Source organism: Octopus bimaculoides, chromosome 5 (assembly GCF_046866305.1).
Source record: "Octopus bimaculoides isolate indiv1 chromosome 5, ASM4686630v1, whole genome shotgun sequence".
In the NCBI taxonomy this organism is placed as follows: Eukaryota; Metazoa; Mollusca; class Cephalopoda; order Octopoda; family Octopodidae; genus Octopus; species Octopus bimaculoides.
The window spans coordinates 127,444,458-127,457,790 of record NC_142932.1 but is presented as its reverse complement, the minus strand read 5'-3'; the positions used below and the strand labels follow the sequence as shown (position 1 = coordinate 127,457,790).

The following is a 13,333-nucleotide window of genomic DNA, read 5'->3' as shown; positions in this document are numbered from 1 at the left end:
ATAAATGTGATGAGCCTGGGATGTGGCATGGGACCAGTAAGGGGAGCAGGGACACTTGCGAGAGTGACTTCAGATAACCATGCCTGGATGGGGTAGCAATCAGCAAGATTTCATAGACAAACTCATACAACCTTTTTTCCATGATCAAAGCACAGTGGTTTCACATGGATGGTCGACTAAGCAACCAATCAGTGTCAAGCCACCATGTGATTCGATTACTCTCTTATACGCTTTTACTGGTTTCAGTCAATTGACTGTAGCCATGCTGGAGCACCGCCTTTAGCCAAGCAAATCGACCCCAGGACTTATTCTTTGGAAGCCTAGTACTTATTCTATTGGTCCTTTTGCTGAACCGCTAAGTTACGGGGATGTAAACACATCAGCATCAGTGGTCAAGCAATGTTGGGGGGACAAACACAGACACACAAACATATACACACATATACATATATATATATATATATATATATATATATATATATATATATATATATATATACACGATGGGTTTCTTTCAGTTTCCGTCTACCAAATCCACTCAGAAGGCCTTTGGTTGGCCTGAGGCTATAGTAGAAGACACTTGCCCAAGGTAGGACGCAGTGGGACTGAACCCAGAACCATGTGGTTAGAATTTTCCAATTGTGTCCTATATAAAGGCAGTTTTTGGTGGTAATCACAAAATCTTGAAGCAGCTGCACATCATCTGCATTCTCATCACAGTAGATGGCAGATAGTAAACAGGAATTTTCATTGCCATGAATATAGTGCAATTATTTTCCAGTTGTGTTGGGCCAGCCCCAGATTGCTATACCATTTTAATTTTGTCATAAATACCAAACAGTATGTTTCTCCCTCTATGTAATTATTACATACAAAAAGAAAATAAATAAATGTGATGAGTCTGGGATCTATTAAATTTCCCCTTACTAATGAACACAACACCCAGGTAAAAACTATTGTGTATAAATGCATAAAGAGAAAGGGAAAAAAAACCCTACTGTATCCCAGTGTAGTTCAAGTGGGAAAATGCCTGCAGGATGAATGGTCCACTGCAGGTTATGTCACAAAAGGTAAACAACACGGGGCAGTTGTTGTCATCTGCAACAGTGAGGCAAAGGGCAGAGCTGTGGCTGCTGCCATATTCTGAAATTCTCTTATGATCCCACTTTACTTGGGAAGATGATTGACCAAAATACAAGTCATCAGCATGCGACCCCACAGGGAGCAGGGCAGGGTGGTGGCAGTTGCAGAGGGTTGTAGAGAGGTGGTAGCACTCAAGTCCTATCTCCAAGAGAAGGAAGCAAGTATATCTTGGGAGTTCCATGTTTTGGTTACTCCTGAGAACTTAGGTGGCATTTTGGACAACTTCTAGTTCAGAAAATGTGAGCAAATGCAAGTGGCGACGCATTGTGTCCTTGAGCAAGACACTTTATTTTCATGTTGTTTCAGTCCACTCAGCTGGCAAAAATGAGTTGTACCTGTATTTCAAAGGGCCAGCCTTGTCACGCTCTGTGTCACACTGAATCTCTCTGAGAACTACGTTAGGGGTACACTTGTCTGTGGAGTGCTCGCCCACTTGCACGTTAATTTCTCAAGCAAGCTATTCCATTGATCACATCAGCTGGGACCCTTGTCATCATAACCAATGGAGTGCTCCTTTTGGTGGAGGTGTAATTGCCCAGTGGTTAGGGCAGCAGACTCGCAGTCAGAGGATCATGGTTTCAATTCCCAGACTGGGCATTGTGAGTGTTTATTGAGCGAAAACACCTAAAGCTCCAATGGCTCCAGCAGAGGGTGCTGGCGAACCCTGCTGTATTCTTTCACAACTTGCATGTTAATTTCATGAGCAAGCTGTTCCGTTGATAAGATCAACTGGAACCCTCGTCGCCGTAACCGACAGAGTGCTCCTTTAAATTATTACTATTAATATTTGTAAAAGAACAATAGAGTTAAAACTCTATGTGCAGTAAATAAAGCTTCTGTTAATTGTTTGTGAGTATTGTTAGTTACTTCTTCACACAGCCCAAGAAATACACTTTCATTCACCACCACTACTAGCACCACTACCACCACCATACCAAGCAACAATTGAATATAGATTAAAAAAAAAAAAAAGGAAATAATCAAACTGTAGCTTTTTACCGTTTTAGTATTTATTCTAGTGGTAGGAATGTGCAAATGACGTGCATGCACACACACGTGTATTTCTTACCTCTCAGAAAAGCCATTTGCAAAGTTTAGTGTGACATAGTTATGAGTACAGGTGTTTATGTGAGAGCTTTTGTACACTGAGCCAGTTCACTAAACCCCTGTATATTAAACCCCTGTATATTAATGCTATTTAATTGGCACCAGAAATGCCAACTCAACTTTCATAGAATCTAAATACAAAATTGAGGATTACAGAAGCTAATAGTGTAAAATATGCCATTAAATAATGCTCTAGTCTTGTAGTAGTAGTAGTAGTAGTATTCAGTTACGACAATATGCAGCATTTTGATGGTGGTGATAAGAATCCAATTCCAAACTGATCTACTGCCATTGTAGTTTTAACACATACAACAAAAATATTAAGCAACTCTAGTTAGCTGTGCTTGCGTTTGCAAGACTGAGAAAACGATTCTGTATATAGGCCAACGGGCAAGTTGCAGTTCAGGAAAACATACACATTTTGAGATGTGTCTGGTGAAGCATGAAGAGAAGGATGACCTGATGGTTAAAGTCAGTGGATGGCACAGTGAGAAAAATGAATGTTTTCACATCCCTTTGATGTAGGGGCTATATTGGAGAGAAAGATCTAGGCATGAATTCTTCTCTAGCAATGTATGCATGTGTTTTATCACTGCTAAGTATAGGGCATTTCTGAGCACTGCATACAGACACAGAGTTATATACACACATGTATACATAATTATTCAACTCTTACCAGCACACATACAAACACTCTGGCCTACAAATACAAGCACACACACACACACAAAAAAAAAACATAGTGCTTAAACTCATTGACACTCAAATGTATATACATTTCTTTCTTTAGGTGCCCAGAATGTAGGACAAAGGTGATCATGTCCTATCACAATCCTCTGTTCCTTGTTTTCCGTAACAGTTCCACTTCCTGATGTTCAATGCCTCTCTTCTTCCAACCAATTCCTCAGACTTGAACATCCACATCATCCTTCTCCTTTCTCTGCTTCTTTTCCTTTCAATCTTTCCACTCATCTCTAAATTCTCCTTGAAGCAGCTTCCTATTTACCACAGCCCAGGTAATCATATATATCCATGTGAAATCTTTGCTATTCACACACACACACACATACACACACACACACACACACTCATTATCTTCTACTAAGCACACTCAAACAGTCCTCATTTGCACTAATGAATCACAACATTAAGCACACCCACACTCAGTTCTATTAGTAAAGACAAACACCTTTCTGATAAATGTATCAAGTGGAAGCAAATTCAGTGAAGTTGTTGAAGTTGTAGAAAGAACTCAGTAGAGTTGTAACAACATGAATCCAAAGGAATTCAGATGTGAGACACTTTTTATCATGTGTGGCACGATTCTTGTACAATTGGTTAATCACATCAAATAAGTGTGGTAGAGAAACCCCAGAAGCAAGACAAGCTTAAACTTTCAGTGAAATCTCTAAGAAATATCGATGAAATTATGTATGAAAGTAAGGCACATACACATTCACAGGCATACTTCAAGTAGCAGTGCGTATTATAAGTGGTGGACATGACGACACCAGTCATTTGCTAACAACATGTCCACACTAAATAGCATTTCAAACATTTTTATACAAATACATTTTTAATGATGATGACAACAATGGCTACGGTTTCCTGGTTATTATCCAAGGTACAGCCCAAAATATTAAAAACTTAAGGCTTAAAGAAACTATCTTTGTTAATAAAGTAATTCTGTTAATTAGAAATACTCAGGAGCTAAGTTATGTTGATTGACTAATTTTCATCCAATTGATCGATGCAGAATGGTCCTAGCTTCTAGTTTTGTTTTCTGCATAAAGAATTCTTTTCCTGAAATTACAGAATGCAAAAGTGAGAGTGCAAACCATTGGGCTTGTTTTCATTCCTTTATTCTCAATTCACATTGCAGCAACTTTCTTGATAATTATTACTTTATCATTTCATAAGGCTTCATATGAACTAGAATATTCTAGTATATATAAATATACATACAGTGGAGTCATGTGGCTCAGTGGTTAAGGTGATGGATTCATGATCGTAAGATTGTGATTTCAATTCCTGGACCAGGTGATGCTTTGTGTTCTTGAGCAAAACACTTCATTTCACATTGTTCCAATCCACTGAGCTGGTACAAATGAGTAATCCTGTGACAGACCAGCATCCTATCCAGGTGGGGAAATTATACGCCATTGAAACCAGAAACCAGCCCTCATCAGTTTATATGACTTGGAAAGGAAAATTATATACTACATCATCATCATCATCATCGTTTAACGTCCGCTTTCCATGCTAGCATGGGTTGGACGATTTGACTGAGGACTGGTGAAACCGGATGGCAACACCAGGCTCCAATCTGATTTGGCAGAGTTTCTACAGCTGGATGCCCTTCCTAACGCCAACCAATCCGAGAGTGTAGTGCGTGCTTTTACGTGCCACCAGCATGAGGGCCAGTCAGGTGGTACTGGCAACGGCCATGCTCAAAATGGTGTTTTTTACGTGCCACCTGCACAGGAGCCAGTCCAGCGGCACTACACACATTCCTGTACCTCTCACCATCAATTTCTACAGTCACCTGTATCCCATCTGAACATCTCTCATTCTAATGAAACTTTCCCCTCCATCCACTCACCTAATCCAATCCTCTCTAACACTTCACCCACCCCACTCTACATTGAGGATACATTATCCACAACCATCCCCTTCACTCTCCATCTCTAGTTTTCTCTCCCCTTTCTTCATCTCTCTTCTACAACAAGATACCTCTCTATCCCTCTATTATTCTTTTAACTTCTCATCAACTGACACAAAGCCACTTCCCTCAATACCACTCCCCAAGTTGAGGGGACTGTCTTGAAAGTTACTTGGTGACCCCACCAATGCTGGTGCCACATAAAAAGCACCCAGTAAAGTGGTTAGCATTAGGAAGGGCATCCATCCGTACAATCCAAGCCAAAACAGACAACAGAGTTTGGCACAGTGCTCTGGCTTGCCACCTCTTATCAAACTGACCAACCCATACCAGCATGGAAAATGGATGATGATGATGATGATGGTGTGTGTGTGTGTGTGTGTGTGTGTGTGTGTGTGTGTGTGTGTGTGTGTGTGTAGGCTAATTTGTTGAAAAAAAGAAAAATCATGATACTTCCACATGAATTTATTCTTTCAAGCACAACATTTATCTTCTCTTCACAGACATTTGGCTTAAAATGCCCTGATAGAACATAGACAAACAGTTCTCAGCTAAGAGTTTCATCATAAACATCACTCTTAGTCTTTCCACCTTGAGCCTTCTAGCTGTATTTAATTATTTTTTTTTTTTAACTCTTACTGAAAATACACCAATGTCTCTAATTTAACTGCTTTGGGGGTAAGATAGTAAAAGTGACAAAATGTCCAAGTGACAGATAAAGAATCAAATTGTTTGTTCAAAAGGAATGACAGAAATTTTGTCATAAAAAAAATATCTTCATATATATATATATATATATATATATATATATATATATATATATATATATATATATATATATATATATATATATATATATATATATATATATATATAAAAGATAATAAGAGTGAAAAAACTACAGAAGGCTTGTGTTACATGGTTAAAGTATATATTTAAATTATGTCAGAAAAATGTTAGAAAAATGTTATAAAATCTTTTTGGTATATAAACATTGTATTTTGAGAAATAACCGGTTTCGGGTTGTCTTTTCAAATTTCTCTACTTCATTGTAACGTGTTCGATCAAGAGACAGACAGACAGAGAGATAGATAGATACACAGATAGATAGACAGACAGATAGATAGATAGACAGATAAAGAGATAGAGAGATAGACGGATAGACAAACAGACAGACAGACAGACAGACAGACAGATAGATAGATAGATAGATAGATAGATAGATAGATAGATAGATAGATACACACTCATAAACATGTGTGTATGTATGTGCATATGTATATATACATGAATGAGGAACTCAAGATATTTCAATGAAATATTGTTCCCATAATACTTTTCAAAATTTCCAATGTGACATAATGGAGTAAGTAGTGGTACTTAAAAATTGAACAAAAATTCAAAACAAGTAGTTTTACAATTTTGTTTTTAAGGAATTTTATTCAGAGATTTAGTCGTAATGACTGAATTTGAAGGAAAAGTGGCTGCAGTAGAAAAAAAAATTGGAACCAATCTATCACTTGGTGACTGTATCAAAAACTCTCATGATAAAAACAACTTCAGTAATGAAAACAACAATGGATTGGTTTAGAATTTAATAGAAACATTCAATAAGATTGTGGAGTTGCAAATAAACGGCATAAGAACATTCTGTAGGGGAAGCTGAATCCGAATGTATATGGTTTAGTAGATGTTCATTTTATAATTTTGGACTAAATTGAGAACAAAGAGGCTTTGAACAGGATGTATGGCTAGAAACATCTCAAGCAGCAGAACTGAACAACTGTGAAAGAAAAGGTGAAATAATTAGAAGTAGAAGAAGAGGAATGTGTAGCTTTTACCAGCACAGGATAACAAATATTTTATAACTGAATCAAAAAGCGCATGGGGTATGTATAGATTCAAATACAGAAACATTCAGTGGCAGACACTGAGAACCTAGAGGGAACCGTTTCTCTGTATACATTTATTGTATACCTCATCTTCCTAGATTTCAACTTTCCATGTCATCTCCTTTACTGTTTATCCAATGAAAAAATATTCTGTGTACCATAATACTTAAATGTCTTTTCTAAGTGTAGCTGCTTTCTGTTGCCTACTTCTTCCATGTACAACATTGTTTCCCTCTTTTGCCTTGAGTCAATACCTCATTATTTCAAATCCTTACCCTTTTCTTTTTTCCCCCTTTAAAGCACTGCCACTTTCTATCTTCACTTCTTAGCTTCTTCTCCCTTCTCTCCCCCTCACATCTCAGACATCTTTCTCCTTCAAATTCGATTCTTTTCGCCTATATTTTCCCAGACAACACTACTTTGTCTCTGCTTGCCCACACTTTCTTACCTTCATTCTCAGATGAAGAGCAAGGGCAAAACCATTCCATGCTGCACTCCTCACTAATTAAACTCATCCACTCTCCACTTGATTAATTGTTGCTGACACAGACCATCGTTAGTTTCATTTGATTCCAAAGTTTATTGTATTTCTACAATGACCAAGAGAAACAGAGAGAGACAGAGGAATAGAAAATGGGAAGAAGGGCTGAGATGGATTGCTTATGTAGAGAGAAAGGAGAGGGAAGAGGAAGAATTTAACTACCTGTTACACACACACACATATATATATATATATATATATATATATATACACACACACATACATATGTATGGGGGGGGGGGTAATAAATATATTGCAGTTATACATGAAGGGGAGATGTCTATAATTAGTCCACAAAGTTGTATATTTGCATTAATTAAACAACTAATATTTTAGTGAGAGATAAGATCAGTTGACAAGGTCAATATCAGATATTATTGACAGTTCAGTTTTAAATTACACAGTCACTATGAAACAGTAAAGTAGGCACCAAAGGGATTTGATCTCATAAAATAAAGATGCCAAATTAAACATTCAGAACAATTATATGTTTAGTTTTGCGGTTGCGTTGGCCCAGACCAGTTATTCTAAATCTATTAAGTAATCAAAATGCTGAATTGTTGTTTAGCCCTCGGTCAGTCTCGATCAGTCAGAGAGTCCAGAAACAACAACTCCAGCTTTGATAATGGCATTAATATCCAAAACAACGATGACGATGCTATTGAGGATACAAATACTTTCTAGACATCAGAGTAGAAGATTAACCACACAACACCCATAGATCCCATGCACTCACACAGTCTAAAAAACATTGAATAGCTGGTTCCATTCATTGGAAAGTAATATGTAAAAGACAAAGAACCATCCTAACTTCAAGGGGGCTTTTTATTTCATTACATATTTATATGATGATTGATAGAGGCAAATAACTTTCTCACACACACACACACAAATCTCTTCTTTATTTTCTCAATCCTAATTTTACCAAAACAAAAACAGAAAATATAAAATATAATATTAAACACATAAATAAATGAAGATCAGGTGCATTTTTCTAGAGTCAAGGAGAAACTTACACTTCAGTTACCTTCTCCATTCTAATTATGAATTTGGAATTGCCAATTAGCCATTTATTCAGCTAGAACAATCAAGATACATGAAACTGCAGAGCTCTATTCTTCTTGAAGCCAAGAAACCACTAATTGGCTGGAATGAACAATCCAGATAGAATCAGGTAGCTAAGGAACAACACTGTTTATTACATCATTTTTCACTTAAGTTATTTTTTTATTTCAAAACTTCTTCCCGAAACAGAAATTTTGATTGAAGACAAAGAGCTTTCATTGCATCTATTTACCAATCTATCATATGTCATATGCCTTTACTAATTTTTATTTTTATCCATTTACTGAGTTCAAATTAGATCTTTACTGGCTTATAATTTATTGATCAATTATTCTTATGTAAACTATAACAACAAAATTTTTAGGGAATTTGTTTCAATCTTCCTTTCTTTAACTTTTCATTGCTGGTTTCCCTCTACTTCAATGCTGATTAATTTTAAATGCACTTTTTCATACAATGAAATCTTCTTTTTCTACTACTACTACTACTACTACTTGTATGAGGAACATTTTATAAGTATACACCCAACTGCAATGTACACACTGAGCAATATATACTACAATCATTTATACACACGTTTGGCATGTGATAAATCTGGAAACGCACATAAATTACAAATGTTATGATAAACAACAACCAGACATATACAGTCTCCAATATCCAAGGATATCATGATATGACATGACATAAAATACCACATAATACATGCTGTGATATATGATGCCTGGTGGTTTCCTCCATACAATCTGCCAGCTCCAGTCTTCACATGCATAGACAGACAAGCCCCAGCTCTCTGAAGCTGCACCAACAGAAGGACCACCTCCTATGAACAGAACAGGATTGCAGGGGCACAAAGAAAATGCTACTGCACAAGCCCAGATCCAACTCCTTGCCTTCAGTCCTGGCAGACCACCAGTGCCCAAACTGCAGCAGAGCCTTTCCAAGCATGCACCAGACCACTCAGCCACAGCCAGGCTCACAGTGCCCCATTTCTTCTCTCATCCTTCGTTATCGTCACCAATGATGGACAAACTTACCATATCATGCTGTATAACTTACCATGGTTTACATCACTCTATTGCAATAAAAATCGTTTTGTTACATTGTATATATATTTAACACATGCCTACGTGTACACACACACACTAAAAATCTATGACATTCCGTATACCATTAATATATTCTCCATAATTTGACCTGGAAACCACAAGAGCAAACAACATTTCATTCTAAGATTTCTCTACATGAAGAAATATTCAACATTTTAAAAACTATTGTCCAGTCTGATGTATGTATCCCAAGACACAAACTTTCTATAAGTTGTAAAGTTAATTGAATACTAGTAGATGGTAATTCTATGCCTATATTTCGTTTCAACAGTGAGATTGTAATCTAAAATGAAAAGAAATTGTTGAAGCACTGAACAAAATGTCACTCAGCATCTTAAGCAGCTTTACACCAGCCGTATTAACTTGATCAACCTCACAACAAGCAACATCACATTCTTACTATGCATTTGCCCAAATATTCATAGAACTAAACAAACAAAATTTACAACTGTCAATATTGCTGCTAGCAAATTTCTACCGAAAGCCTATTAAGAGACCAATACTTACATAGACAAAACATATTCATTTTTGTTTGGTTATATCTCAAAATGTATTTGTCAAAGAGGAGAGATCAAACTAGCAAATTTAAAGTTGAGTCATTTTCCTGCAGAAAATATCCACAGCTCTCTTAGTAAATTTCTATTATCAAAAGAATAACAAAGCTTCGCAGGATGATTACATTAGTTGATCAAATTTCCCCAACAATGCTAGTGATAACTATTTGTTTTAATGTATTTTTTATGATATATTTTTGCTGTCTACAAAAAAGAAACCAGTTCTGTTTTATTTCTTTTAGCTTTTTCATGTTTGTTTCCTGCATTTATTTCTAATTCTTATTTATTTTGCAAAAATCCATTCACTTGAAGATTTACTGAGAATAGTAAAATGTAAAGCAAATAGATATTATCAAGCAAGATATTTATCAAGCAAAATATTTATGCACATTTAAATTAGAACTGATGGTTTGTTTCATTTTCTCCCATATAGCTAAAGATAGCTATTAAGATAAAACAGAAAATAAATTGTAATAGCAACATTAAAGTAGTTGACATCATCATCACCACCACAACTACATCACAACGCCACCACCAACAATAAATTCATTGCTTAGTGTCTTTCATATTCAACACTTACATGGGTTAGATAGGTTTACACAACAGTATGTTTGCTTATCTCATTTATTATCTGACAAATGTAGTTTACGAAGCCTACTTAAAAAATATTTCCTCCCAAAATATATTCTACAATCAACATACAACTACCTCGTCATGGAAATCGAAGCTTCACAAGTATTATTAACAGTTAAATACCAACTACTTATTATCAGCAATCCCCATCTCTCAATGATGAACCATATTGACAATAGCTGGGGTGACAATCAAAATAATGTCACTCACAAATTGTTTAATTCTCTAACATCTGCCCTGCTTTTTCCCCACCTTTTATCATCTGTTTGTTTCAGTCATTAGACCACGGCCATACAGGGGCATTGTGTTGAAGAGTTTCTTTCTTTTTTCTAGTTGAATGAATCTGCCTCCATGCTAATATTTTAAAGCCTGGCACTTATTCTATCAGTCTCTTCTTCCCAGCCACTAAGTTATGGGGATGCAAACGCATCAAAACCAGTTGCCAAGCAGTGGAGGAGGACACACACAAATATACACAATGAGCTTCTTTCAGTTTCCATTTACCAAATCCACACACAAGTCTTTGGCTAGCCAGAGGCTATAGTAATAAACACTTGCCCAAGGTATCACACAGTGGGACCCAGCCTGGAACCATGTGGTTGGGAATCAAACTTCTTACCACACGGCCATACAATAAACTTACAACACTTGCAGATGGAGAACATATTTTATGTTCATATTTTAATAGGATTTTTTGTTGTTTTTTTTTTAAATATGGATGATGTCAGTGTAATGAAGGAAGAGAATTCTAATGTTTTAGCATACAAATTGTTCAGCATATGAGTATAGTCACCTCCCTGACATGTACCAAGCTAATGTTTCTCATAATCAGATATTATTTCAACAACTCAATAGTGCTCACTCTTGTTTTTCCCATTTACACTGCTGTGCATTCAATAAATCACACTGACCAGAGATTGTGTAGTTTATTTCTCATTTATTACCCATATTTCACTGTCGTGCAGCATTAAACTTCTGACACATAGTTTGTATACTCTGCTTTTTCAACAGACAATGATGTAAATAAATAGATTTCAAATTCAACTTCATCTTTGAATAGATGGTTAGCCATGTATCAATTTCAAGCAGATTAAATAAGGATAAAAATGCAAATAGTCTTGAATGTGAACAATTGCTATTAAAATCCCTTCCATTCTGCCAAGCAACACCAACACATTTCTATTGGCCTTTATCTTATACCACCTCAGTAACACACACTAGACTTCAAGTACCAGAATGGTACTATAAATGAATTGCAATTCTAGCATGGAACTTTTGTACTAAATTACTTACATGTTCCTGGTTATAATGAAGGAAAAACTAAAGCATATGCACTTTCATTTACGTTTTCATCAATATCTGTTTAAGCTGAGCTGATAGTTCATTTCTATTTATCTTTGACTCACATTATGGAGACAGCGTCCTTTCACACACTTCTCTTTCATGCAAAAGTAAGTCTACAAGGGAGTACAAATCATTATACACCTTGCACTGTCTTTAACATTAATAAAACACAATACTCGCAAACTATATACTAATTAACCTTTTTGCTACCAACCCAGCTGAAACCGGCTCTGGCTCTCGGTACAAATGTCTTGTTTTCAAAAGTTTTGAATTAAAATCTTCCACCAAACCTTAGTCACAATGTCTGTTCCTAACACTAGCTTAATGATAACTAAGTTATTTTACTAAATTCTTTGTTATATTTAAAGTAATTGAAATAAACACGGAGCATCTCAACAGAAATACAGTAATGAAAGAGTTAAAAAATAAAAACAATTTTCATTCCAAAACTATTATTTCTTTGTTACTGTAGAGATTTGAAACTAAATCCCTGGATATGAGGTCAGGTTTCAAGAGTCAGCTACTTTGGTTTCATGTGATTGGTCTATGAACCGACCAATCGGCGTGAAGCAACTGTGTGGACAACTTTCCTTGAGCATTCTAGAATTTGATTTCCAGTCCTCTATAAAAAAACCTTCAACGTGCATTTTTAACAGCCAGATGACCCAAGAAGACAGCCAAAACAGATGGCACAGATAGATGACAGGAACCTCCATCACCACAAATGTAGCACAATTCTTTCCAGTTATGATGTGCAAGCCATATGTTGCTGTATCAACAGCTTGCCGTAAACTCCAGGCAGTATCTTTCTCCAAAAATGTAATTATTGCTGTTCTTATCTGTAAAAGGCCAATGCAGTTTTGTCTTTACGTGTAACAATAAAATCAGTTGAATGTTCATGGGTGTTGTTCAATTACTTTTACATGCAGCCTAAGAATAAAAATAATCTTCATCCTCAAAATAGTGTTTCCTTGTTACTAAAGAGGAGGACAATCTTATTTATTTCAAGACAAACAAAAACACTAAGGAAACCGAGGAGTATTATGTCTTACTTCTGGATAAAAAGTTTCCTTCTTTAAAATATTTCCAGAGTATTAAGACACTATGAGGCATTAGAACGTTATTTATCTAATAAATTGTATCAAAATAAAACTAATCTCCATTTCTGAAACTGCCATCCAATGAGATTCGAAAGAAATCATTCATGATGACTGATATTGGAGGGGTTTTCTGAAAGGAAGCAAAAACTATGTATATGGAAGAGAATTTGAAATTTATGATGA

At 36.0% G+C, this 13,333-nt stretch overlaps 1 protein-coding gene across 2 annotated transcripts in view; it reads right to left on the bottom strand.

The window, feature by feature from the left end:
* LOC106867829 (serine/threonine-protein kinase greatwall) overlaps nt 1-13,333 on the bottom strand; it is a 729,021-nt gene that overhangs the window by 279,220 nt on the left and 436,468 nt on the right. The gene's annotated exons all lie outside the window — the stretch shown is intronic.